Source organism: Haemaphysalis longicornis, unplaced genomic scaffold, assembly GCF_048455015.1.
Source record: "Haemaphysalis longicornis isolate Haplotype H1 unplaced genomic scaffold, Haemaphysalis longicornis Haplotype H1 scaffold_12, whole genome shotgun sequence".
NCBI classification, from domain to species: Eukaryota; Metazoa; Arthropoda; class Arachnida; order Ixodida; family Ixodidae; genus Haemaphysalis; species Haemaphysalis longicornis.
Window position 1 is genome coordinate 112,370,956 of NW_027526225.1, and position 27,452 is coordinate 112,398,407.

Sequence of the window (27,452 nt, forward strand, 5' to 3'; positions counted from 1 at the left end):
TCACGCGTCGAGATTTTACAACGCACTGCGGTGCATCAGTTAGCCATACCATGTATGCAGAAATCATCTTTCACGTACGGTAGTTACAACAGCCTCGCGCTGGCCGGAGCCACGATATTCAAAGCGTATACAACTGCACGCATGCACTACCCATTCCCTTCCTATCCTGTGTCGTGACCAAGCTTTTCACGAGAACCAAACGCAGCAACCAAAGCAGCTTAACTTTTGGAACTCGTTTGGTTAAACTTGCGGGAGGTATATACCATTTACTAAGCCAAGTGGAATTCGTTGAAGCGTTAGACGGGAACTTTTATTGCACAAGGCTTTCAGCGCTGTCGGCACGGCGCGGTAGGTTTATTTTAGAGCTTGCGTTTGCAGCACGCCGGCTTTGTGGTAAATAATCACCACCAGGACGAACTACCTCTCCAGATAAGTGGCGCGGTCTGCGGTCTGCCAGATACGCTCTTCCTGTCCTTGTACACCAGCTGTTTCTGCTTTCGTAGTTCCGGATGGGATTTCCGCAGTTGCAATCGGATGCATCCTGATAACAGCCAAATGGTGTCTCATGCGGCATCTTTGTTCCCGAAATAGCGTCGACCCTATAGATGCTATCATGAGTGCTAGTGCCGCCGCTGTCTTAACAGAGACATTGGATGCAGATTTTCGAACATCCTATAATAATTTTCGGCAACAATAATAGGCATGCCAAGAGTTTGTTTTCAGCCGATTCGCATTTTTTTTTTTTTTTCACGAAAGAAGTGCATTTAAAAACTTCGGTTACTTTGCACCTTCCTTCGGCCACGATTAGCTAACATCGACGGTGACGCCACACTTGTCTGTTCGCAGGGGGACACTTAACAAATCGGGGACACGTGCATCCTTCAAAAGTAATGCCTGAACGCAAAGTCCATAAAAACTACAAAAAAAAAGTTAACCCTAAAATTAAAGTGAAAATCTCCCGATATCACAGCCTAACGGCACTGCAGTAGCGCCTCATTTTAACTTGAAGGTTTCCGGCCGCCCACTATGATGATGGTTTCGCTCTTCACGAGCTATATTCATAAATTAAGACTACAATTCCGCTACATAGTGAAATGAATACAAAAATGCCGTTAATTCTCCTTCCGAAGGATTAGTTCAGAGTAGAGAATGTGAAACTTGTCTACTTACCCAAGACGCCTAAAGCCTGATGTGCTTTTGGGCCGTAGCCACTGGCCCACCACGGAGGGGGCACTAGCGAGTGGACGTTGCGGTTGGAGCAGCCTCGCGACATGCGCACGCATGTACAGCCTTAGTCAAAATTTTCTAGGCCACGCCGAAAGTGCATAGGCCAGAAAAATTTCTTAAGCTTGCCTCTCGCGCGAGGATGAAACGTTTCATGTCAGAAGGCTGGAGGAAATGTCTTTCTTTCTTACAGCCAATAAAACATTTTGCCTCAGTTGAACGTTCCGCTTTTGCTTTGGATTCTTTGTGGGCCAGATACATTTGGCATGGCCTAGAAAATTTTGACAAAGACTGTACGCGCAGCCACATGTTTCACTGGAGCCGAGCACGCACAAAATTCTGGGATAACATTTACACCAGTTCGACATGCGGCCTAAAATAAGAGCTTGAGATTTTTCCTTATATTTCTCTCAGAAGCTGCTACGAGGGAAAAAATGAAAATAAGCACCTCGCAAACCATAACTAAACATCAAATTAACAATTTCAGCTACTCTTTTGCAGTAACGTCGGTGCTAAAGGCTTACGAAGAAGTCGTTGCCTTGAGCATCGACGTGGAGATGTATGCCGTTCTCCAGAAATTAGTTGCGTTAGCGCCCCTCATTTCAAGCAAGTTGGTGTTGTTGTTCCTTTAAGTATGGCACATATCTAATCAGGAGATCGGCAAATCAACAGAGAATAATGAAACTCATGTGGCTCGTTGGCTTTTTTTTTTTCTAGGTCACTGCAGAGGCAGGCGAGGTTTTTTCCCGCAATATTTATTAAAGAAATTTGACTTTAGAAGACATATGCTGTGATTGGTGAAGTGTGACGGGAGCCACGGCTATGAATGAGTGACCATTGCATCTTTCACGTCGCGTCGGCCAATTGCCTTTCAGTTAAATGGAGCTCCGTCCGAATTTCATCAACCAAAATAGCTAAATTTCCACGAGGACTCTTCCAGGAGCGCACGGCGTCACAAATGTTCACTATACCTTGCTCCGAAACTGCATTTTCAGCTCCGCCATTTGTGTAAAATTACATTTCACTACGGTGTGTCCCTGGAACCTTTGGCAGCCATGTGTTGTAAAAATAACGGGGTTTGTTAATCTATGCGTTTTGGCAATTGAACGTGGCGTCGGGTGGACGAAATTTCCTGCTTCTTTAAACGTTATATTGTTCTAAGCTGCATTTAACGTCTTCGACAGACCCGACTCTTTCTCTCTCTCTCTCTCTCTCTCTCTCTCTCTCTCTCTCTCTCTCTCTCTCTCTCTCTCTCTCTCTCTCTCTGTTGTTATCTGCATTTCTCCCTCCTTACTTTATTTATAGCTTCTTCTCCTTTCAATCCCTTCGTTTTCTTCTTTCTTTCTCCCTTTCATTTTCATACTATCCCTCTAACGCACTTAACTTTTGATTGATTGATTGATTGATTGATTGTATCTTCTTTGTAATGTGGTAATGGCGGGTCATTTTACCAAAGAAACTAATACGTCTATGTTTTGTAACAAAAATCTTCGTTTAAATCTAGCGCCCCTATTAAAAGTATTTATTTTGAGGGCAGGCTCAAAATAAATACTTTTTCCCTGTTACAGGTGGTAACGGTCCTAGGCAATATTCCCCTCTCTGCTTTTCATCCACCAGCATTCTAATCTTCTTTTCGTGGCCTCGATAGCCTTGAAGTTAACTTCCTCTGTGATACCCTTAAATCCTAAGGCTTCTGGAAACCCAATATTCCCTTCATGTAGATTTGGATGGATACTCTCACATTCTAACACTATGTGCCGAATAGTTTCTGTTTCATTTCCGCAGGCCACGCATACCCCACCATTTCGTGTATACATCCCCACAAAGCTCTTAGTTCTCAAGCAACCTGCTCTAGCCTCAAAAAGCAAAGCGCTGCCCTTGGAATTATCGTAGACAATTTCCTTTCTGATGTCCCATTTCTCAGCCCTGTAAAGCTCTAACTCTTTCAATATTTTCCTTCCCTTCGTCTCGTTCTCTCCCCGCCTTCTTTCTTTCCTTCCTTCCTTCCTCTGCTTAGCGTGTACCGATGCAGCACAATCCCGGCGAGCTGCGACCCCGCAGCAGCCTCGTCGGGCGGCCGGCCTGCCTCCTCCGCCTGTTCTTGCTCAGTGCAAACAAACGCGCAGGTATCCGTTCGAAGAAGCGGGGCGAAACGACGCCGCCGTCGGGATGTGTTCGGAGTCGGAAGAGCAGTGTCGGCGGGCATCTGTATATACCCCGCTATATGCGGCAGCACGAATAAACAGCCCGAACGCGCGCCGCCGGGGAGCGCTCATATATCTGCTGTGTTCGGCCGCGCCTTGACAGAGACCAAAGCCGTGTCCGCAGAAAGGAACAGCGCTGCTGCGATTGAAGATGGGGGGGGTGGCCCGCGAAGGGTTCGCTTCTTCGCATTACTAGTCGTACGTTAACCCCTTTGGAGAAATGGCGCCGCATCGGCACTCTGTTTGCTTCTGTCCGCGTTTATCTGGGCGAGTGGGTTCACGTCAACGAATATATATGGAGCGCTCTCACTGAAGGTTACAGACGAGACGCGTGCTAGTGCGAGCGTGACGGAGGAAGAGCGCCGTTAATTCTGAAGCGCGCATGTCGGAACGCTGGCCGTTAGCGAACAGCGGCGGATACGCCGACAGTGAGGATAGGGGATTCCCCGAAGTACCAAACGGCGACCACCCTCGACGTAACGCGAATACAGAAGGGCTCCAGTGTTCGGTTTCTTTCGCGTGAGCGGAAGATGATAAAATAGTGGAGTGTTAGTCACCACTTCTCGGGTTATGCTGGTCAGACGCTTGGAAGAAAAAAAAATGGGGGGGGGGGGGGGGGGGGGGGGCTGTTCTACACAAGTATTTGCGAATAGGTAAGGAGAAAATTTTCCTAATTTTTTCTAGGGAAGCACGTCGATGGTTCGATATGCGTATCCAGTATGAAAAAGCTGTCTGGTGAAGTACTCCTAGATGGATCAAATGCTGTGCGTATGTATATGCCCCCATGGTTGAACCCGCAGATGTTCACTAGGAAGATAGTTCGATATAATTAATAACTCAATGTACGAGATGTCCAATGTGTAAAAAAAGAAATTGCGACATTGGGATGAATATCTCCGATTTAAACAGTATTTCGTATTATTCGAGTATAACATAGACATTAGAACGTGAATTGAGAACAGCGCTTTATTTCGCTCCGTACTGAACAAAGTCATTAAGTTAATGGTTTTTATTGCGCCTTCTTCGAAACTGCGAAAGCGTGCTACCATTTCCTTAAGACCAAACCAACAAATTAACGCAAACCGCAGAGTTTGTTACATCATGATTGATTGTAGGGTTTAACGCGCCGACGCAACGCAGGCGATGAGGCGCGCCGTAGTGGAGGGGCTCCGGATTAATTTTGACCTCCTGGGGATCTTTAACGTGCGCCTAAATCTCGTACACAGGGGCGTTTTTGCTTTTCGCCTCCATCGGAAAAGCGGCCACCGCGGCCGGGAATCGAGCCCGAGACCTCGTGCTCAGCAGCGCAATTGTTACATCATGAAGCTGACTTTCAATGGCGGTTATCTTGCCAATTCTCATAATCATTCATCATCATTATCCCCGGAACCAGCCACCTAATATCCACAGCGCGTCGAAAGAATGCCTCCCCAATAAAGTTTTAACCGACCCTGTTGTGCGTCGTCCGAATCCATTTCTTGCCCTCTTACTACCTCATCTTGGCCCCCAGAGAGTAATTACTATCATATTTCTCACCCGGTGCTCGCTGACCGTCGTCTGCACCACGTGATCGACTCAACTCTACCCTCCTCTTTGTTATTCTGGTGTTGGACGCCTTGAGTTTGTTCCCTAGATGATGACGCTGGCTTTCTATCGCGAAGCATTGCTCCGATCATCCTTGTCCTCTGACTCTTTCAGCTGACGCAAGCATTCTTTCTGGATTTGCAACTGCCGAGAGAGAGAGAGAGAGAGAGAGAGAGAGAGAGAGAGAGAGAGAGAGAGAGAGAGAGAGAGAGAGAGAGAGAGAGAGAGAGAGAGAGAGAGAGAGAGAGAGAGAGAGAGAGAGAGAGAGAGAGAGAGAGAGAGAGAGAGATAGTCCGGGAACACATGGATTAATAAAATGCTGGAGCTACTCAACAACGGGTCACAATCATGCCGTGAACCTGGCAGTACAGAAACCCGTACAGTGTATACTTATGTGGCATTCGCAGATTCCGATAAAGCCATTTATTCAGTGCGATACCGGCGCAGTACTAAAAAGCATTGAGAAATCAGGGAATAGAGGAGTCATTCCCTGGTGTCTCAATGCTTTTTAGAGTCAACGACGATGAATGGTAACTTTTCAGCGCCACCTATCGTTGCCCCAGTCATGGATTTTCACACAGGACATGCCGTGCCCCTCAATGTAACGCTACCTAGAAATACCTCGGGCATGGCTCGCGTACTGATAGAAATCGCCCCATAAGGACAACAACAGTGTGACCTCTTACAAAAATACGAAGGCTATAGGTTATACGTTATCGCGCTGCGAGATTTACATTCGGATCTTAACGCTTGCATCAAAACTCCGTTCCCGGCCCCCGTTCTCCTGTCCTATAAGGGGAGAAGGCTAGGAATATAAGGATACTCCGCTTGCTACCGCCCATCTTTTACCGCTGCCGCCCGTGTATACAAGCGGCTTTTCTGGGCGGCAACGCTTAACTTGAAAAAAATTGTGGTTGATTTCTCTGTCATATGAATCGGTAAAGCACGACAGGGAAATGTGCCGCGAAATCTGCAGCTGAGCATGATTTGCGGGTCGGCGGCTGTCTTGTTGGGTGTGCTTGGCGAGCGACGTCCTGCTGGTGGATCGCTTCGGCAAAGGTGTACTGGTGTCATTTCCGTGGCGGATATGACGTCAGTGAAATCTTGGTGTACCCCGGCATAAAACACTTGTGTTAAAATATAAAATCCGAAAAACGAACAACCCTAAGTATAACGTACTCTTTTGTACTGAAAGTTGCTTCCCCACAAGAAAACCCTGCGTCCAGGGGTGCACCCTTTACAGGCCGCTGGCTTCGTTTTACTGGCGTCACTTCCGTGACGGATATGACGTCACTGAAATGTTAGTGTATCCCGGAATAAAACACTTTCATGTTAAAAAAAAGAAGATTTAGTCGTCTACGAGAACGAGCTGTTGCAACCTTAAAGAAAACAACTAACGCAGCCACGTTGACAATAAATCTGTTTGCGCCGACTGCGCAGTGCCGCCAGTGCGCCCAACTTCTCCCGGGAACCCTGCAAATGAAGACTAATGCACGGCGAGAATTCTCGAGCAGCGCCCATTTGGAGCGAAGCTAGAGCGCACAAGGCATGGACGAAGGCGGACTCGGTGTCACACTTCCACAGAATTTGTTTTCAGTCTCTGCCCGGCAGACGCCTCCTGATTTACTGCGCAGGCGAGCACCTGACGCAAGCAGGGGATCCGGGGACCTTGGATCGATCGTCCTTGAGATGGTCGACCGTTATATAGGCCACCAGTGTGCAGAAAAGCCCCGCCGGGCTGATCATCTCGCGAGGCAGCGAATGCTCTTCGCGCCTGCGCTCGACAAGGGAGAACCACTTTGCCGCTCGGTCGCGCGTAATTAAAGGGACCCTGCAACACTCTTTTCAAAATTTTTCGGAATCTTAAATACTTGCAGCACGTAGTCAACCAACGTATCCAGTACTTAAATTAGGGGGTCGCAAAGCACCTCAGCCAGAAATTACTGCTCTATGCCCCGTAATGTGACTTGGAGACTCACTGAAAAGATTTTTCTCTCTTTCCCGGTCTTGACGTTCTGCTATCGCTCGAATTATGTCATTAAGGCCATGTAGCGGCTGTTGGCCGGTTTTCCTTCAGTTGCTGCAATGAAAGTTTTTCGATGGCAACTTTAAAAATAAAGGCACAAAAATAAAGCAGAAACGGAAGGCGTATCTGCTGCGACGAGGAAATCACGCAGTGCCGCTCCGTGCTGGCGATATGCATAGATTTCGCAGTGGTTCTAGATGCGATGGAAAGAGTGAAAGCGCTTATCGAAAGTGTTGCAGGGTCCCTTGAAATCCAGGTAGCTACTCCGCGTACTTTGCTGATGCCTTCCGGGAGTGTCGTTCAATCTAACTTGTCAGCACCGTCCCCTATCTCTCGGCGAATTCGTTTTTGTTCTTTCCGAAACAGGAGACTTCGATGTTGGAATCATTTCTGTTCCTGAGTAATTCCTCGTTATTAGAGAGTTATAGCAAAGTGGAGAACCAGTCCCCATACGTACCGGTACGGCACCCGGTACACTTGCGCATGCGCAGAACCAGTTTTTCCGCCTCTACGCACGCGCAGTAGCACCCGTCACCTGCCTGGTACCGTACTGGGACCGGTTCTCCGCCCTGCTATAACCCTCTATTATAAGCGATATAACCCTCTTCGTTATAAGCGATACTTCGCTGAAAGCGGAAATGATGTGCTTCCTATGTACACAGTGGAGACCATAAAACCGCTCGAATAAAGCGTTTTTTTTTTTGTTGTTGTTGTTGCAGAGGGGCTTACTGCATATGAAACTAGATACGTACGGTACGTACGCGTTCGAAGATATGAACTTGTGGAGAACTTGTATTGTTGGCTATCGACTTTGTGTAGCATTGAAATAAAATTTGGGCTTGAATTGACTGCCTCTTGATTTCACGCGTGTACCGCGCATAATGTGTAAAAGAACAGTGCAGTATATCAATATTCGCTTTCGCAAAATTGAAAGTTTACTTGAGTAGGTAAACCTAATGTAAACGTACTGTAGACATTACGCACGTTTAAATTAACGACTGTAAACGTACCGTAGACATGTACTGTGAACGTACTGTAGACGTACTGTAGTCATTAGGTTAACCTTATATCCGTTCGTTGTTAACGTTCGGTACGATCTGTAGACATAAATGTAACCGATGCGACACGAATTATTGTGTTCCACAAGGGTATGTTTCTTTTGTTACCTTGCCTACAGAGAGATCGAAACTGTTGTCTGAAGCGTCGACTTCATAATATTGACCATCGAGTCACGTACTTGATATTTTCGCACTATGTCGATATACACGAATAACTTCCGCACCCCATCTAGCTATATTTTTCGGCCAGTTAGAGGCAAAATTGCTTTTACTTTTATCCCCAGACATTTGTGATCTTTACGCTGTGTTCAGGCTACCTAAGAATAGCAAGCGCGCCTCATTGCCTTACTTAATTTAAGCTACCAGCCGCGCTTCAAGTCGCTATTATGCTCACGCAAGCACCTCAGCTACCTACCTCAGCGGGGCAGTCAAGGTCAACCCCGTGGCGGTTATTATTAGCCTAGCACGCGCGCTGCCCGAGGGGACAACGTTGTCACAGCCAACAACAGCGCGTTCTTCAAATTCGCACGACGCGAAACTAACAGTGGGAACACACAATGAATGCAAGAGCCGTCGAGGAAGGGCCCCATGTCTCGTGGTTTTGTCTCACGCTGACAAGAGTCCACACATGCGAAGGAGCGCCATGCGGAACGCAAAAGGGGGAAAATTACGTACGAGAGTCACGTACACACCTGTTGGGACCACTGACCGTGTGGTCACCGGATGCAAGGCGGGATCAGCTGGCAGCACCGACGGCGGCGCGAACGTCTCCGGCGCTCGACGGGTAAACCCACTCCCCGTCCTTCCAGCGTCGTCGTGACAGCCTGACCAACACCGGCGAGCGCCACTCGAATGCACCACACAGAGAGCGGAGCCCGACTTTGGGCGACCACCACGAACACCGGGGTATCCGGGGCGCAAAAACCCGGCTGGTTCGACGCTCGCGCAACAGCACGTCACACACAACGTCAACAGCGACGGCCGCACCACCGACACAGAGCACGGCTCTCCTTGCACGAAGGCGCCGTCCGCCGCCGACTCCCCGCTGCCTCGCTCTACGGTTCCGAATGCCACGGACCCCGACCGCCCCCCTCCGCGCGATGTTTTCTTTATCGGCGATGTAGCGCTGACCGGGTCTCACGGGGCGCCCTTTCTACACGACCGAGCGTCGCCTTCTCTTTGCCGCTCTGCGGTCGGCGCCCGTCATCGTCGTCTAGAAAGGAAGAGGGCCGTCTCTCTCTCTCTACGTTTCCCTCTCCGCGAAGGAACTGGGCTGGGAAACCAGAAATTGCGGCGGGGGCGACGAGAAACGTGCCGGATAAACCCTTAAACGCTGCCACGTGAGGACGCCTCCCCTCCGAGAAACGCCGACAAACATTGCGCGGGAAAGAGAGGCAAGCGACCAGCTCTGGCGCGTCGCGAACTGGCGCAGTCGGCGGCGCGCGCCAGAGCTGCGCAGTGGACGGGAAATGCCGGGATCGGATGAGGGAAACGAGAGCTCCAGTGCACCTCGGGCCCTTCGCTTCGTGTTGGTCAGAGGCGGAAACTGGGCAGCTATCGACGGGGGGGGGTAAAGGAGAGTGCGCGCAAAAACAACGACCGCCAACAAACAGCGGCGTCACGTGACTGGCATCACGTGACCAGAACGGGACGAAAAAAAAAATGAGGCGAAAAGTGGATCCCGACGTAGCAATCGATGGCGAGGCGCGCGCGCGCGCATTGCCTCATGGGAAGCTCGGATGTGTCGACTAGACGGCTAGGCCTGCGTGGCTTCGACTGCGGAGTCCAAACACCGAAGCCCGTCGGCTACGCACAATCGCACGGCGTAGCCTCGTCTACCAGGAGTCTGCACCTTCGCGTTGCGACGTAAGTCGCCCTTCCGAGTCCCGCTGGCCCGCAAAAGCCTCCTCCCGTCTTCAATGAGCTTCAAGAGCGGCTTCTACTACTTCGTGCTGTTCATAATTTGGTGCGCCATCGGGCTCTGCCTGCTCGTCTTCCTGCGATGGGTTCTCAGCTACTCGTCCACCAAATGAGCGACCGGAGGCGAGGCTGCGCCTGCCCGATGCTGAAGTCGACGACGGATCCCAAGCGAAAAAAAGCGAGGATGCGGAGCGGTGCGAGACGTGCCTGAGGGAGTCGTCACGACGGGGACGCGCTGGCACGCTAGTCGTCCTCGGCGAGAACCCTCGTTCGCCGAAGAATATATGCTCAATATCCTCCAGCAGCGCACTTATAGCCCAGCATCGGAAATTGCTGTAGCACATGCGGGCGCACTGTGTCGTCGGAACTGCGGTGAATCGGCGACGTGTTCTTGCCGGCGCTGCGGCAAGGCGGAACGGTTTTGTCGCTTGACGTCCCGTGATTTTGTCGCGTTATAGCGGTAGTACTAGAGCCTTGTAGGGACCTACAAATTGACTTTATTTGTTTTCGGAGGAAAAAAGACAGGGTGCCCGGCCACATGTGCCAAAAAGTAAGTGCTCCTCGCGTTTGAAACGTACACTAAACCTATGCCGGCCGGCATGGAACACGCTGTGTTTGTTTTCTCTCGCTCTCGCTCTCACTCTTTCTCTTTCTTTCTTATCCTACACCTAATTTAGGCTTATTGCGTTCACGTAAAACTGATTGATTCCTCTCTAATAGTAATTGGTAAAACACGAGTGCGAAATGTACAGCGAAATCTGCAGCTGAGCAGGATTTGCGGGCCGGTGGCTGTCTTGTGGGTGTGCTTGGCGAGCGACGCTTTGCTGGCGGGTCGCTTCGGCAAAGGCGTACTTGCGTCATTTCTGTAACGGATATGACGCCAGTGAAATCTTGAGGTATCGCGGCATAAAACACTGTCGTGTTAAAATATAAAATCCGAAAACGAACAACCCTAAGTATAAGGTACTCTTTAGTACTAAATGTTGCTTCCCCGCAAAAGGACGCTGTGTGCAGGGGTACACCCTTTGCAGGCCGCTTGCTTCGTAGTACTGGCGTACCTTCCGTGACGGATATGACGTAAGTGAAATCTTCGTGAATCCCAAAATAAAACACTGTCGTGTTAAAATGGCAACAATTGCCACTGACATACCTACCACTTAACAAGGTCGAATGTTGCACGGAGCGTTGTTTTCCTTTTAGTACTACGTAGTTCATTCCCCGCTCATACGAATAATATGTGTTAGAGTCACGAATGTTTACAGTTCGAGCTCGTGTTCATTCAGTCAGTAAGGTTGATTCTAAGAATACTCTGAATTAACTTTTTGTGTTGTTTTAAATCTAGCCCATTGGACAAGCCTTCGGTAAGCTGGCTTTCTCTTATAAATGGTCGGCCTGCAGTGAAGCACCCTTTACCGCGCTGTAAAAAACGGACGTTGGCGCTAATTTGTGAGACTTGTCGGAGTCACTGTAAAAAAAATGCGTGCACCAAATACCGATTGTATCCAAAAAAACTGCACCAAGTCGGAAATATCGAAGCAGTGCGATTCTCTCCCAAAATGAATTTAGAGCAAATGCACTAAAGCAGGGCAAAACAAAACAGTCAAGGGCCGAGCCATTCGTATAAAGGCGGTGTTTCGGTTTCATTGGGTGTCACACATTCCCAAAACAAAACTTCCCAGGACACCTAAGCATATCTAACGGGGTTTTGAAATGCAAAACCATGCATGTCCAGTTTAACGACTTCGAGCGACACTTTCCTTCCGCCTCGAGTTATCGTAGGCGTTGTAATTAACCAAGTTGAAACGCTTTGCTTCGTCATCCGCCTTAACGCTTTCCAATGGTTTTGATCTGTCTCCTACACGTTCCGCCACCGCTCGTTCCTGCTTCCGTGGGGGCGGGGGGGGGGGTGACTACGATGAACAAAGAGCTACGCGCCATAGCAGCTGACGTAGTACTTCAAGTTTACGAAAAAGGGTTCTGTGATAGCACTGCATCATTGCTTCAATTTATTCTTGTGCAGGTTTTTCGCCACAGCGCCCTGTGTGAGCCGGGTAGAGAGGATTCTCAGCATCGATGTGGGGCCAATGAATGACACGATAAGACTACACGAGCGGTAAGTATCCCACTGAAGCCTTTACGGCGCGATTGGATTGCCGTCGTTTCCCAGATGTACCAGTGTTTCGGAAACTTGACATCATAAGCATGCATGTTCTTTAACGAACGAAAATAGGCGCTGGCGGTCGTGCTGTTTTGATTTGCCAGGAAAAGCAACCAACCGAAGCGCTACAATGTTTGTTTGATGCGTACTGTCTGCGGCCACATTGCTCAAAGGGGGACCTCCGGGACAAAGCATAAGCGGTGTTCATTCGAAAGATTGGCACTTCAGAAACGGCGCACAATAAGTCTAGACAATAACAGAAACAGATGAAACAGCGCTGACTCATCATCAGCCAATTTCTCGCACTGCACATGTGACGTCACAGAAACCACTCAGTGCGATTGACGGCCTTAGAAAAAAAAATACACCGCCGATGAACATGATTTTGTGAGGCCACTGGTTCTCTTAACAGCACCGTTTGAAAGCTAGCATAGATTTACACACTGATTACCACCTTTTGATACCTTACCAATCACTGTGAGGGGAACCCCAGGTGGTTGGAGAGGAGGAAAGCTCCTATCAGGTCATTCCACGTGGCCATGTCAGACACAGAAATGGTTGCGGCATCAGCCGAAAGGCAGCGTCACCAGGCTGGGATGCCAAAACACCCGCTCCACGCTACGGCCACTTGAAAGTGTTCGCGCTGAAAATCGTTTTCGATTGAAAAATGCTACAGAAAAACAACGTCAAGCTTTCAGTAGTGCCGAGGCTAGGAGGTGAAATACCTATATCGGAGAGCGTGTATCGTACAAAAGGAACCCCGTGGGCGTTTTAAGTGCAGAGCACTTCAGGGCCGCGCCTTGTCGTCGTAGCTCACTCGCTGGAACCAAGTAGAGCCAGGCGGCGTTCCGTCGTAGCCGCTGTCGTCGCGGCGTAACCCAGAGCTAGGCTTCGAAAGCCAAGCTGTTTATATGGTCATAAGCGTTCAAAACTCGTGAACCACTGGCCCGTGTCATACATCTTCCCGTTGTTTAGCGCAAAGAAAACTGTAGGTACATTTGAGGAAAAATACACGTAATTAACCGGCAGCGCCCAGGTTCATTTAGATAGGAATGTTCGTTGGATTGGCTTTTTCGATAGTAAGCGAAAAAAAGGGGCAGTTCAACGTTTCCACATGCGGGAGGAAAAGCAAGCACAAAAAGAACAGAACTCCGGCTGGCGCAATTTCAGGCAGGAGGCGCGCGGGCACTGCGAAAGCGAGAAATTTGAATTGCATGGTGTGGTAGCAGTGAGCGGATAACGGCCCGTTATGGCGAATCACTGCTCTGATAGCTTTCACATTGAGTGGAACGGCTTTAATTTTTTTGTTACATTAGGCGAAGGAGTGGTGTGGAGAGGTCCTCAAATCTTTTGTGCGAAATTTGTTTCCGCTTCAAAATCTACGTCGTGCCTCTTAATGTCTACAGTACGTTACTGCCTACTCTGCCTCTACCCGCAGGTCACGACATGCACAGAGAAACGTCGTATCGAGGATCTTGAAGAAAACGCTGCCAGCATGGATTGCGCAGCCACCTCGAAGGCGGAAATTGTGACCAGGAAGCCGTCTCCAACTCAAGCATAGGTGGATTCAAGCTGGAGTCCAGTCCGAGCACAGAACCGAGGTTACAATCCCGCCAGAGGAGACAAAGGTCGACTGTATTGTAGTGCCATGCACGCCTCTTACGCGCGTGAGCGCCATTTGTGGGACAATGCTTGATTCTGACGGCGAGTTATTATTTATATTCGCATAGCCAAAAGATGTTGTTCAGCCATATAACGGAACGTATTCCTGTATACTATGTCAATCAAATGAGGTTTACTGGCTAAGGCGTCCACTCCTCCCGCGACCTCACTTGACTCACTCGAATTAATGGCTTCATTTGGGACGGGAGAAAGTCACTGAAATATCGCCCTCATCCCGTCTACCAACGCTGCAGCATCCCTAATGGGAAAATTTGTTCAGAAACTTTTAAAGTTCTCAAGACAGCGCAATTGTTTTGACACACAGCGAGCTATACGTCAAGAACTACGTAAGGTGCTTATCGAGAAACATTGCTCGCGTACCTCACCTGCAAGAGCTTGAAGACTAATTATAAAATTTTTTGGAGGTTACAGTACACACGCGTCGCTTTCCGCGACAGTTTTGTAAGCCCTGTAAACATTTAATATTCAAACTTCCTTCGTTCACGCACTGGCTCAGGTGACCGTGCAATTTTGGGGCTCGATAGTCACTTTTCTTAGCGTGGTTCACAAAGCAGCTAATCACGCCCGCACGTCAAAATACGCGCGGGACTTTGAACTGTAGTACCTTTCGCCTCATAGTGAGGTCATTTTGAGGTTACAAACGTGCGCTGTAAGCGAAAAGGCGCCACAGAAAAGGCGCATTTGGCGTCGACAGTTCCGGATGGTCGTCAAGCTCAAACAGGAATGAACGTTGTGGTGGTATACAAGCGCGGACTACATCAATGACAAATTTCTTCTCCGTTTGAATGAGGAACAAAAGTAATAAGATGCCAAATAAACACCCTCGGTAAAACTGCCATTTACATTTCGAGCAATATCAAACAAAATGGTTTCTGAGGCTGGGTTCGAGCCCATTACAGCAGTATTAACGCCAAATCATCCCTGCACGCGTGGCTCGTATAGCGTATAAGTCGCTCACGTGCAACTTCCAACACTCCTCAAATTTCTAAGCTATCGCATTTAGGTCCCTTACCCTTAATTTCAACTTAAATTTAAATTATGGTTGTTCGCTCTGAAGTTTAGTATCTCATTTTTATATTTCATGCTAGGTTACCTGACAGTCGAGGTCGCAAAAAAATCAGATGCAAAGCTCTTCGAGGCATGAGAAGGCTAACGCCCGACTAAAAACGGTAGTTGCTTTGCTATAGTAATGGCCAGTGATGGCTTTGATGTGCTTGGTACTCCCAAAATCAACGTTTTTCGAAGTATGTTTGCTAGTTACTTTTATAAACAAACCTAATAATACGAATAATCCCTGATTCAAAGTGAAAAAGAGAAAAAAATTCCTTCGAATTCTGGTTACATGCATCGCCCCATTCCGTGTGGGATGAAACGCAAGGAATTTTGCGACGTATATAATGAAATAATTACGTTACTGAATCCACCTTACACTGTTTGTTATTTGCTCTGACATAAAATGAACAACAGCAATACAATACTCATCGCTAAAAGCTGCGGCTTATACGTTGCTTCTTCACATCACCGCTGATTCAGCATCCATAAACACAAGCACAACAAAGCTCATTAGAAGCATCAAATGTTGCCTTCAATAAAAAGGTATCTCAGAATACAAAGTCTCTCCGCTGATACCATGTCATCTGTGCTTTCTACAGCGGAGTTGGAGTTGCTAAGGTCCCAGTAACGTCCTCAGGTCGTCATGATTTCCCCGTAAGCGCAGGGTGAGAGAACACTAGGGAAGGATCTCGTTGAACGGAAATGCGTGGCTGAGTACAAATGCGAATACGTGCGTGCAACTATTCGCAAGCTCAATCAACAGACATGCTGACAGCACAAAAGCCCAGACTAAGTGCGAGGAAAAGCGGTATACGGCTAGAGGTCCCCCCAAATCCGAATTCCCCGTAAAGGAAGTGTACGCGCGTAAGAAGTGGTGTCATGAGGACATTTGGGGTGCTTCTGTGTACAGTATTAATGTACAAGTGCTCCGACATTTTCGCAACTTGCATTTATCGGAAAGCACGAGTGACAAATCACGGTTCGGGGCAGAGAAATCCTAAAGTACGCAGCTCAGCAGAATGTCTTGGCTGTCACTACACTTACACAGGCCATGAAGACCAAATACAACTCTGTTTAATTTGAAAAAAAAAAAACTTGCCTTTTATAACTTGTTCAGCTTTATTCCTGTCACGAACGGCGTTGATTTAACCAAAAAAGCGCCAGAAATGTTGAAATGAAATCTTGGTGTATCCCGGCATAAAACACTTTCGTGTTAAAATATAACACCCGAAAACGAACAATCGTAAGTATAACGTACTCTTTAGTACTAAAGGTTGCTTCGCCGCAAAAAGACCCTGTGTGCAGAGATGCACCCTTTACAGGCCGTTTGCTTCGTTGTACTGGCGTGAGCTCCGTGGCGGATATGACGTAAGCGAAATCTTGGTGTATCCGGGAATAGAACACTTTCGTGTTAAAACTAAGATTTCGTGCTGCGGTGACGTAACATGGCCAGGAGTGACGTAATACGGGTCAGCACTTAAAAACATAGGTATCATTGCGTTGACAGCACATTAGCATCTAAGTAACCAAGTTATACAATAAAACGGAACTAGAGGACCCACTACAGTTAGCATCCAGTCATAATTCTTGGCGGTTGTTTTGATCAGCGACCCCCCGGTAGCACGAACAAGATATTGTGAAATCGCTGGAAAGGAGCTAGGGAATCGACCTGCTTCATCTGTTTCGTTTCGTACTTGGATTATTTGTTTGAATTCTGCAAAGAAATTGCCACCATTGTTATTGAGACATAGCAGTCTTTTTAATGAACAGAACTTGTATTTTGCCTTCATGGCCTCTTCAAGAACTCAGTCTGTTAAGCTGCCCAACGTGGTGTAAGAGTTCAAACTTAGTTGTTTAATCCTTCACTCATGTGGGCAGCTCCAGAGAGACGACAGAGAACGGGGGAAGTTCGCGCTCTTTGTTGAGCTACCTTAAGCTTTATTTACATGAAGAATGAAACAGCTCCTGTAACACCCCCCCCCCCCTTTCCCCCAACTTCCGTGAATAGCGAAATCGAAAGCTGCTGAAGGGAAACGCGAGCACAAAGCACATGCAAACACCCTGGCGGGAAGCTCTTTAAAATATCATTTTGATAGCGGAAATTATTTGTATGCCACACCGCGTACTCCAAGACGTATCAAAACTGACTTATACCCCTGCCACACGGCAAACGTAATGTCATTCCCATTCAATGTCATTCATTCAAAATGACATTTGTTTGGCGCCACGCGAAAAAATGTTATGACATTCGATCAAAATGACATAGGGAACATAACGAGTTTGATCAACCCATTCGACTGCGTTCTGCCAGCAAATGTATTATCTCGACACCAGAAACTCAGTAAGAATTCCCACCCAGTACAGATTACTAAAGCGTCAGTAGCATTATAATATATTTGCAAGCGTATAATTTTTCAGCCATTCATTTATTCATGTAAAACAAGCCCAATAGAGTTGTAAAAAAGAAAACTGCTAGCCTCGCTACCAGGCCAGTCTCAGTCGGTGTTTGTTTATATGTCCCATTCTGGTGTGACGGCAGTGTTTAATCGTGTTGAGTAAGTTGCTGCAACTATGCTTAAAGTGCATTCCTAAGAGCAGTAGAGGTATTTAACCTCTTTTCGCTCAGTTTTCGCAAATATTGAAGCGTCTACTGAAATATTTTCCCCACGCAAGTTTTTACCCACCGCAACTGCCATCATTTGCAAATGACATTAATTTTCGCCGTGTAGCAGCGCGTCAAGAAAATGGCATTAAGTCGAGCGAATGACACTCGATGCGAATGACATTAAATTTGCCGTGTGGCTGGGGTATTACTAATCCTGTGGTTCGTGAGAGTAAAATTATAAGCTTGGAACTTCATTGGGAGCTCGCGGCGCGAAATCATGACAAGACACATTGCTTGACTCTTTTGTTTAAGAAAAGGCGTATGTATGTACGGATGGATTAAACAGCTAAGCGATATGATACGTTATGACACGGCACTAAGGTAAGAACGGCGACCCACATTATTCCCGTTTTGATTCCGTTTTTTTTTAATCTCCAGTCCCGCCCTATACCTGTCAACATAAAATAAACAGACTCAGCCTCCAACCGTAATACAGCATATTTATTTTTGGGGGTGGGGGGAGGGGGGGAGGGGGAGGGGGGGAGGGGGAGGGGGGTGGGGGGGGCAGGAGTTGTTTGGCACGTAACCTATCTTCTCTGTGAATATTACAGGCTGTCTGCATAAACCGATGATCAACATAAAGATCTAAGAGACAGCAAACGTTGCTTGCTGTGCCACGTTTCGCATTACCTCTTTTTTAGAGTACACAAATAGAGGAAACGTCTCTCCTACACCTCACTTTTGACCAACACCGCCAACATAACAAGGACTGCAAGGGTTCCCCCCGTCTTCAAATTACCCCACAAGCGATTAAACATCAACCGTGGGCTTTTTTTCTGAGGACACCCTCTTTTCTCGGTCAATCGAAATGGCTGATTTAGGGCATACTTGTTTGACTCCAACGCCACTCAAAGGCTATGTTCTATAGGGGGTGTTGAGCCTACGGCGTTGGAGAGAACCTCTTCAGGGGCGAGTACTGCGCGCACGGGAGGAGTAGCCGCGTGCACTCTGCGAGGAAGCAGTTCTGAATGCTCACGCGACTACTCTCGCAATGCATACTATCCCGAGACGTATATGTATCATAACGTACAGCGTTGTGTATGGGAAACACTACAGTGCGCCACGTGCGAGTGGCACGACTCTGTCGCTTGTGCCGCGTGTGGCAGTTTCTATGCAGATGGTGTTATCGTTCAGGGTGCTGTTCTCTTTTTGTAGCGTGAGGACGCGGCCCGTCTGGACGCGGGCTGCCGAAGACAATTATTCTGTACCTGTAGACTTCGATCTCGTTTCCGAATAAAGGAGACTTTTTAGACTTTGTGCCTTCGTGTCACGAGTGTTGGTCAACAGAGGTCGCGTTATGGTGTGTATAAGACCAGACAGCTGACCAAGACAGCTGTGGACCAGACAGCTGACCAAGAGGTACGAAAATTCGGTAGGGGAAGGTGGCGCATACACAACAGTTAAAAGCAGGTAAAAGCAGCAGAGACTACTAATTGGGTACAGAGAATGGAAGTAAAAAAAAAAACCTGGCAACTTATAGAACAGAGAAAGTAGAAATCAGGAAGGAAGGTTTCTGCAATAAGCGAGGCACTGCATTGCTCTTTGAAGCACGGGCGGTGTGTCTGAGAACACGGGAATACACGGCAAACTACAGGCAACACGACGACGGAACACAGCAGGGATCGGGAGACCATAGAGCATATTGTCAGAAGGCACAGAGATACGACCACGACGGGGCGATGGGTAAGCGACGTTGACGAAGGGTTCGGGATTTGAGCCTCAACTTCAGGGCCATAGAGGTGACGAAGACGCGGCTGGAGTGGTGGTGGAAGAAAAGTAGGGGAGAGAGTGGGACGTAGGAGGAGTAATATACCGAATTAGAATGTAGAACAGAAGGAGGGGGGGGGGGGGTAAACAGGGGTGCAAGGGCAGGAAGGGGGAGGGAAGCGATGGGAGTTTAAAACCGGGGAGGGGGGGATATTTCATAGCAAACAAGTAGAATAACACAGGCAGGTCGGTTGGTGACAACCGACGTCCCTACACAAAGGGTCGTCGGTTCCCTCTAATCATCATCATCAAGGAAGCTCAGAAGAAAGTTCGCACAGAACGGTAAAGGTAAGTTGCAGTTGTCGCTCTACTCTTGCCGACCACCAAGCTGTGCGCGAAAACTTTATTTTTAACGCGTAGCTCTAAGGGCATTGTGTCACAAACGCCAGGCGTCGGCGGCGGCGTTGGGCATGAGCGAAAAATCGGCGTGAGCGAAAACTCCCGTTAAGTTGCCTCGCAAAGCTTAGTGAAAGCCCTGGGATCATAAGGCGCTGTCCAAACAGATGGCGTGTGATAAGGAGCGAAAAATTAGTTTAGTGACGGGTAGGGCAAATAAGTAGAATAACACAGGCAAGTCGGTTGGTAACAACCGACTTGCCGATACAAAAATATGGCCTCTAATCATCATCATCATCATCATCACCATCATCAGAGTTTTAAATGCGGAGCATTTCTTAGGCTCGCGATGTCACTCGTCGATGTTGTCGGCGCCGTCCACACGCTTACTGCGCATGCGCGTCGCGTCGAGGCGCAGGTGCGCGTCTCTCCCCCGTACCCTCCTCGCTCTCAACAACAGGTGCGGCGGTGCGGGAGGAGCGCGTGTACCCCGTGCGCTCCGTCGCTCTCAACAACAGCTGCGGCGGTGCGGGGGGAGCGCGTCTGTGCACGCATGCGTCGTAGCCACCCGTGCGCTGCGTCGCGCTCAACAGTAACGGCGGCAGGGCGTGTACACGTGATAACGGCGTGGTGGGTGCGTGGAAAGTTCGCGCGCTTGTGTACGAAAGTGTGCGCATGCGCGTCTCTCCCCCGTACTCCTCTCCCTCGAACGCGGGCGGTGTGTATATAAGCGGCGGAGCGCGCGTTCGGAATTCAGTCAAGGGCGTCTTTGCTTGGCTTTCGCTTGACTTGACGCTTTGCTTGACGGCACCAAGCAATAAATACAGACCTTAACTTTACACTCCTTGCCTTCGCTTCTCCTTCATTCAATAAATAAGAATAATACAGACGAAATAACAATTAAGCATTCCCAAACCTTACCCAATTACGCAACATTCACGCGGTACCCCCACCACTCTGCGACGCATTTACTCGAGTTCCGCCCGTGGGAAGATGCGGGCGGGCTTTTTTCACTACTCGCGGACACCGCATTGGTCTCAAGAGCATGACAAGAGAATGGTGATGCGCTGAGAACGGGGCCCGATAACGCTATCGCGTTCCGCGCTTGAAGGCTCAATTTCAGCGTCCTCTAAATACACTGAACCGAACAAGGAACTGGGCACTTACTGGTAATAGTGAACTCTTTAAACACAGAAAGCAAAACGCGAAGCTTGAACAACTTGAGCCAAAGCCCAGAATGAAAGCTGCTTCGAACGTGTCGGATTGGCGCAGTCGGATAGACGTCGGCTTCAGAACGCGGGGCACCCGGGTTCGACTCCGACCACCGGAAGAGTTTTTAAAAGCGAAGCTTTTAGCTTCGCACTGATTTTGTCCGTAGCCCACCGAAGGCGCACTGCATAAAAGCCAATTTTTGTAGCGTGAGCTACACTGCCCGAGGTTGAGCAGTTTCGCGTGGCTCCTGGAGAGCCGTGCTCCGCACACGCCAGGAGCAGTGACGTCACACGGCGCACAGAACGTTGCTCACTGCCCGGCGTCTCTCACACACCCCACGCGCCCAGCGTCTTCGCCGACCTCCGTTACGCACGTGGCGGCCCGGTCCACTTGATGATCACGCGAGGGGTGGCCGGATGTGGAACCGATGGCTCGTGCGTCGCAGCAACACCGGCGTGCGCCTGTGGAACCAGCTTAGCTCTGGGGAGATTGGTGACGCTGCCCCGGAGCCGCTTGATAAATATACATGTGCAACATAATGCGTTTACCGTGCACGTGTGTGTCATTGAAGCAGCAGTAAGCATGATAATCAAGCTAATCCGAGACAACCAGGAAAGCTAAGAATAACCAGCTGAACTTCAGCTCACGCTACGTATATCCTGGCATAGCCGAGCTAAGCCACTGCTATTTTTTTCTGACGATGATGATGATCGTGGGTTAAATGAAAAATAAAGCACCTCCCGTGGTCAGAATCGAACCTGCCTTCCTCGCGTTATTAAATAACTCCGACGTCTATCCTAGTGCGCCATTCCAGCACGGTCGAAGCAGCTTGTATTTGGAGAGGGGTGCATGGACGTGCAAAAGTAGACAGAAAATGCAGCCCTCCGTCTGAAGACGACAATGGACCCGCCGCGGGGGCTCAGTGGCTAAGGCGTTGTGCTGCTGAGCACGAGGACGCGGGTTCGATTCCTGCAGCGGCGGCGACCGCTTTTCTGATGAAGGCGAGCAGCAAAAACGGTCGTGTGTACGAGATTTCGGCGCATGTTAAAGGTCCCCAGGTGGGCAAAATTAATCCTCAGCCCTGCACTACGGCGCGCCTCATCGTCTGCGTTGCGTCGGCGCGTTAAACCCAGTACAAGCAATCAATCAACGACGACGATGGTTGAACGCTGGGAAAGCCATGGAATTCCCCTGTCACTAAAGCTCTAGATAGCACCATCGCAGTGCAGTAAACCGTCCCGATAAGAAATGCCTCATATGTATATGGCATGGTGGTGCGATGTGGGTCCCTCGCTTCTGGGTTGGTTGGTTTGATGTTGGACTTGAGTTTAGAGAGCTTCGCGTTGCCCCACCCTTGTCGTTTCGGCAGAGCGGTGGTTGATTTTTCTTGAGCCCCTTCGCGTTTCATCACCATCATCATCATCATCACTTGCTGTTAAGTTCGAGCACCTCACTTAATTTATCAAAACCGCCCGGCAACTAGATATCTCTCGCTGGGGTTAGTTTGTTTACCTGTATTGGGTTTGTTTTCCCGCCGGCCGAGCTGACTTGGGCGCGAGGGGTGTAAGGAGAAACCGCGGAGGCTTCTTTGTTATTCGCCGCGCTTTTGTGTTACCCCGTGAGCGGGCCCGGAGAGGGCTTATTATAGAAACGCGTCCGTCACCCCGTAATAGCTGAAAGCGATGTCAGCTTCCGAAGGAGGATTTCCTTGCGTTCGTTTGTGAAGCCAACGCCGCCTGTGAAGCCGGCGGAGGGTGACCGTTGACATTTTAACGACCGCGATTACCGCCACGAGAAAGCCCCAAGCGGACGGGAGCTGAAGGTCGGTGAAGGGGTCAAACCTTGGGTCAAACGTAGGAAGAGGGCACCAGACGTTCTGTCTGTGACACTTGCACTGCTCAAAGTTACTGGGCGAAGTTTCCGTTCGTCACGCGTCTCAGCCTGGGGACTCGGCGGCTTGGATGTGTCATGGGTAGGCGACCAGGCTTTGTTAGGCGCTCCACGTGTTAACAAAGGAAAGGAATTTTGGCTGCGTGCGGCACAATGATAGGCGGCATGGTATGGACAGTACTTTAAGACAAGCCGCCCGACAACCGATGGCCGGCGAAAGGTTTGCTGTTAGTTGGTTGGTTTTTGTGTTATATTCGTGTTTTTCTGAACACCTCGGGGTTTCTGTATGAGAGTGAGAGAGGTGGGTGACGTGGCTATTTTGAACCCTCCTAGCTTTGTTTGTCACGGTGGCCAATCAGTGGCCTAGTGTGGGCTAATGAATGAGCCATCCTCACTCTCAAGTTGTGATGTCCCTGTTGTGGGCGAGGTTTTAGTGGTAAAATCGAGGAGTTCGATGTTTTAGGAGGCAGAGAGAGAGACAGGAGGAGAGAGGAGCGGAGAGCGGCGAGCTCCCGCTCGACGCGGGCCTTGCCCGACCTCTCATTTGCGATCACGAGCCACGAGTTGTAAATACGTAGTGTAAATTTTAGTGTACATATCCTTGTGTCTTAGTAGCCGGAGGTGTAGACAGCAGGATGGCGATGTACCTATTTATTAGGCGTAGCGCTACACCGAAGAGTACAGGCAGCTCGGCTAGTCTCAGCGAAGATGGCTGAATCAGAGTGGCCCGCGAGCGGTGGACCCACACATTTTCGTCGTTCTCTTCGAACACCTGGCTGGCCAAGGAGCACGGAACGTATCACTCACTCACACCGCAAGCAGGGGATCGCGGCTTGACAAATATCCACGTGACAATACTGTACATTTTGAGTTTACTTGGAGTAGACCGTCGTCGGCTATGCGCCGTCGGCCAACGAGCCAGCGAGTCGTCGCTTCATCGTTTCATCGGATCATCGCTTCGACTTCGGCGACCGATCCATCCACCTTGAATTTAACTCTTGCCCTTTGTTGAAACGCATTGTGTAAGCTGGCTTTCCTGCAGAGAGTTTTGGGCGTAACGATGGACGGCACCAGTGAGGCCAACGACGCTATCAGTGGGGCATAGAAAGGGTCGCTTATCATCATCATCGTTTTGTGAAATCCGTTGTGTAAAGTTGGATTTGTGTAAAGTAAAGCAAATAAGGCTTTGATTTAATAAGGTACTTCAATAAATGTTTCTACAACAACCCGAGGTTGTCGTAGAAAGTGGTTTTTCAGTATTTCTTTGGTGTTGCGTTATAGGCACGTTGCACCGGACAGGGGCCGCAGTGAGCGCAGCACTTTTCCTACTAATGTTGTCTGTAGCGCACAGGCATCGGTGAAGGAGTGGCGATTCCTCGACCCGTTATCACCCACTGCCTGCAGCATGCCGTGCGAAGATCTGCGGGGTTGACACTGAGACACGGTGTAACGAAAGACGGCCGTGATGAATGCATCGGTTCCTCCATGCCATTTGCATTATCTGCAATCTGACTGGTCAGCTACAATATCAACAGCTAACGCATTTTCGTCTGCGCCACTTAAACTGTTCGTTCTTCTCGGCCTTGTTATCATGGCGTTACCTTAGAGGCCTTTTTTGTGTGGGCGCCCGTGCGTGACTCGTGATAATCCCGGCTGTTGCTATATACGACAGGGCGCCGACACTTACGTAATATGAATGCTACGAACCAGCCCGTGATATGCGTGGCATCTTTCTTACGAGAAATGACCCCCCGAACCACCAGGATATTAAAAACGATGCTTGACTAAACCAAATTCTTATCGGCCAATTCCATCGAGTTGGTATGCTCCTTCGTGAGGCCACCATCATCATCATCAATGCTCACGCGTCATTTCTCTCGCGACGCATCGAATTTCATCCCCATTCTTTATGCAGAATTTCTTTCCTTACTTCTTGCAATCCTGAAACTTGTTTCGGCGAATTCTTCCGTGATGTTACTCTCCGACTCCCAGTCCATGTGCATGGCTCTCTCCTCAAACTTTACATCCTATTCTTAAAGGGGCCCTGAAAGGCGTTTTGAGCACACTAAATGAACTAGCGCAATCGTTAGATTGGGTCGTCAACGTCATCTGTGCCAAGTATTACTCTTTTACGCGCAGCGGAAAGCTCACACTTTTGTTGCAAAGTTTGTCGCTTTTTTCTCACCCTTTCCTTCGTGTTTTTGGACGCCGCCATCTTCACATGTCTACATCATCGATTCCCAGATGTTCGTCATGAGCTAGACATCCTGCTATTGGGCGGCTTTTTCACGCACTTCCGGCAAAGCGATGAGTCGTCTGCTCAGCGTCGGCTCGCCGGCTGATATGCCGGCGGAGTGCCGGAGTGCTTGGACATTTTACGACAAACGAAACAAGTGTAAACAAACGTTTAACCGTTTGTATTAAATGCAGCACGGTCATAACACGACATGGATATTCCCTTACCTGAGTACGTTCCGTAAAGAAAGCGTTGAAGCCCCGTGGCACTTCTTTCGTGCAATCGCAGAGAACGCCCTGAGCCGAATGCCCGGGTTTGACGCATACATTTTATTCTACTTCAAAACAATCCAGAGATGGGTTTCGAACGAACACAACGTCACAACATGCGTTGCAAGTCTGAACCGCGATTGAAAGACGATGGGTTGCCTCCTCCTGCCCGTCGTAACTTCGGCACTCACCTCGCGCGCGGTTTGCGGGGACGAACAGCAAGTCACTTAACTCCGGCGCACAAGCCGAGATGGCTTTTAGCCACGCACACTGCACATACCCCATGCGAAGTTGAGTCGTACGTCGCTCGAGAAAGATAACCCAGACCATGGGAAGCACTATCCACCCGCAGAAGCACAACGTCGCATTGCATCGCGAAACAAAGACGTCCACAACACACACACACCATCGCCTCCTGTAATGTCAAACGCATCTCGCACTTACCAATGGGAGTGGGTGGTACGCCTGCAGTGCCCACATGTCGCGAGGTGGGGCCCCGAGCTGAACCGGGAACACGCAACTGTAACTGAGTTCTACAGTGGTTTGTGCCTTGTTGTCAAGGCAACCGATGTTTGAGATTCTCAAAGAAGTGGCGCTCGCTCCAGCGCTAGAAAGCTCAGAGCCGCGGTGGAGCATGCTTTGCCAACGTTGCCGCTCTCCACCACGCGTCGCCCCAAGCTGAACTGGTCACATGATTGAAGGGTTTTGTGCACGGGTTCTGTATCGATTTAAAATGTCTTTTTCACATGCCGCCGGCAGGAATTACGACCGCCGCAAAATAAGACCCGGCACCAGCGGGGCCACATCTGATACGGCACTTTTTGGATAAACAGTGTCGGTGCATCAAAGGGAACGAGCGCACGATCTTCCCCGTACGGCTGCGAGTTCGCCGCCGATAAAAAGTCATGTGCCACCGATAGCAACTGCACCAACGAACACCGCGAAAGGGCAAGGCCAGGCCGCCGCACACATGCGGCCAGATTTTTCGTTCGGTTTTCCAGCCTTGAGCGAAGTGCGGGATTCATGGTGTCAACAAAGCTTGCCCGTAGCAGACGACGTAGCAGCGCAGTAGCGGAAGTACGTCACCGCTGCGGAGCGCAGAATCATGGGAGGCAAAGCTCGCGCGCCGTCAACAGCGGAGAGTAAGTCGAAAGGAGGAGGAAACGCGGAGCGACGATAATGCGCGGTTTTTGATTTACGATTTCTCAGCTAATACTCATCGCTTTAACAAAATTCTTGCGGGAGGAGATTGCAAATACATTGCTTTATTTGGGTACATGTACATCCATGCATCGGCGGAAGGTATTTCAGGACCCCTTTAAAACTTTTCAGATGCGAAGCATGGTCGGGGCTATGTCCCTCCCTTGTCGTTGTTGCGCCGTCCAGACCCCCACTGCGCACGCTCGGCTTGCTGAACGCCCGGTGGTGTCGTATACCCTTCTATGGTTCCTGCAGTGACAGTGTTGCCGGTGTCTTCCTGGGCCGGCACGAGACGAGCACGCTTCCCCTTTAAGGGCACCTGGAGCGACAGAGTTGCCGGTGTCTTTCTGGGCCGGCACGAGGCGAGCACGCTTCCCCTTTAAGGGCTCCTGGGGCGACAGTGTTGCCGGTGTCTTCCTGGGCCGGCACGAGACGAGCACGCTTCACGCGCCTTCGACGTCTCATCATCGTCGGCAGCGGCGTGCGTCGACGAGTCTCGGCGGGCCGTGATTACAAGCAGCCCACAACCATCCGAAGAACGTGCATCGACCTCATCTTCAGCAACTTTAGGGTTCATCCACTACAACAGCCTTTGACTTTACATTTCACAGACCATAAGGCGGTCATAATCAAAGCGGAACGCCAACCACAGCTCGACGTCACCTACGTTGCACATGATGATGATAATGCTTATATAAAGACAAACTCATACCACGTACAACGTCTCTCTCTCTCTTTAATGCCTCTCCACTCTAACACCCCCCCCCCCCCTCCAATAAAATTATAACATCTTCCCGTAGGGGAACCCTGAGTAGTATGCGAAACAGCCATAGGGTCAACGCAATTTCCCATTTCGTAGTTCCGGTAAGTGAAAAGTGTGGTATTTACCATGGAAATCAAACGGTAAATATAACGGTAGCTACGTACCTCAACCTAACGGAAGCGACGAACTGAAAACTAATGGGCA

The 27,452-nt window shown here is 49.4% G+C and overlaps 1 long non-coding RNA gene across 1 annotated transcript; it reads left to right on the forward strand.

The window, feature by feature from the left end:
- Positions 1 to 9,770: 9,770 nt before the first annotated feature.
- On the forward strand, positions 9,771 to 18,017 carry LOC144163272 (uncharacterized). Its single transcript, XR_013320875.1, has 3 exons — positions 9,771 to 10,566; positions 12,037 to 12,129; positions 13,613 to 18,017. It is a non-coding gene; the product is annotated as an uncharacterized LOC144163272 (long non-coding RNA).
- The last annotated feature ends 9,435 nt before the right edge of the window (positions 18,018 to 27,452 follow it).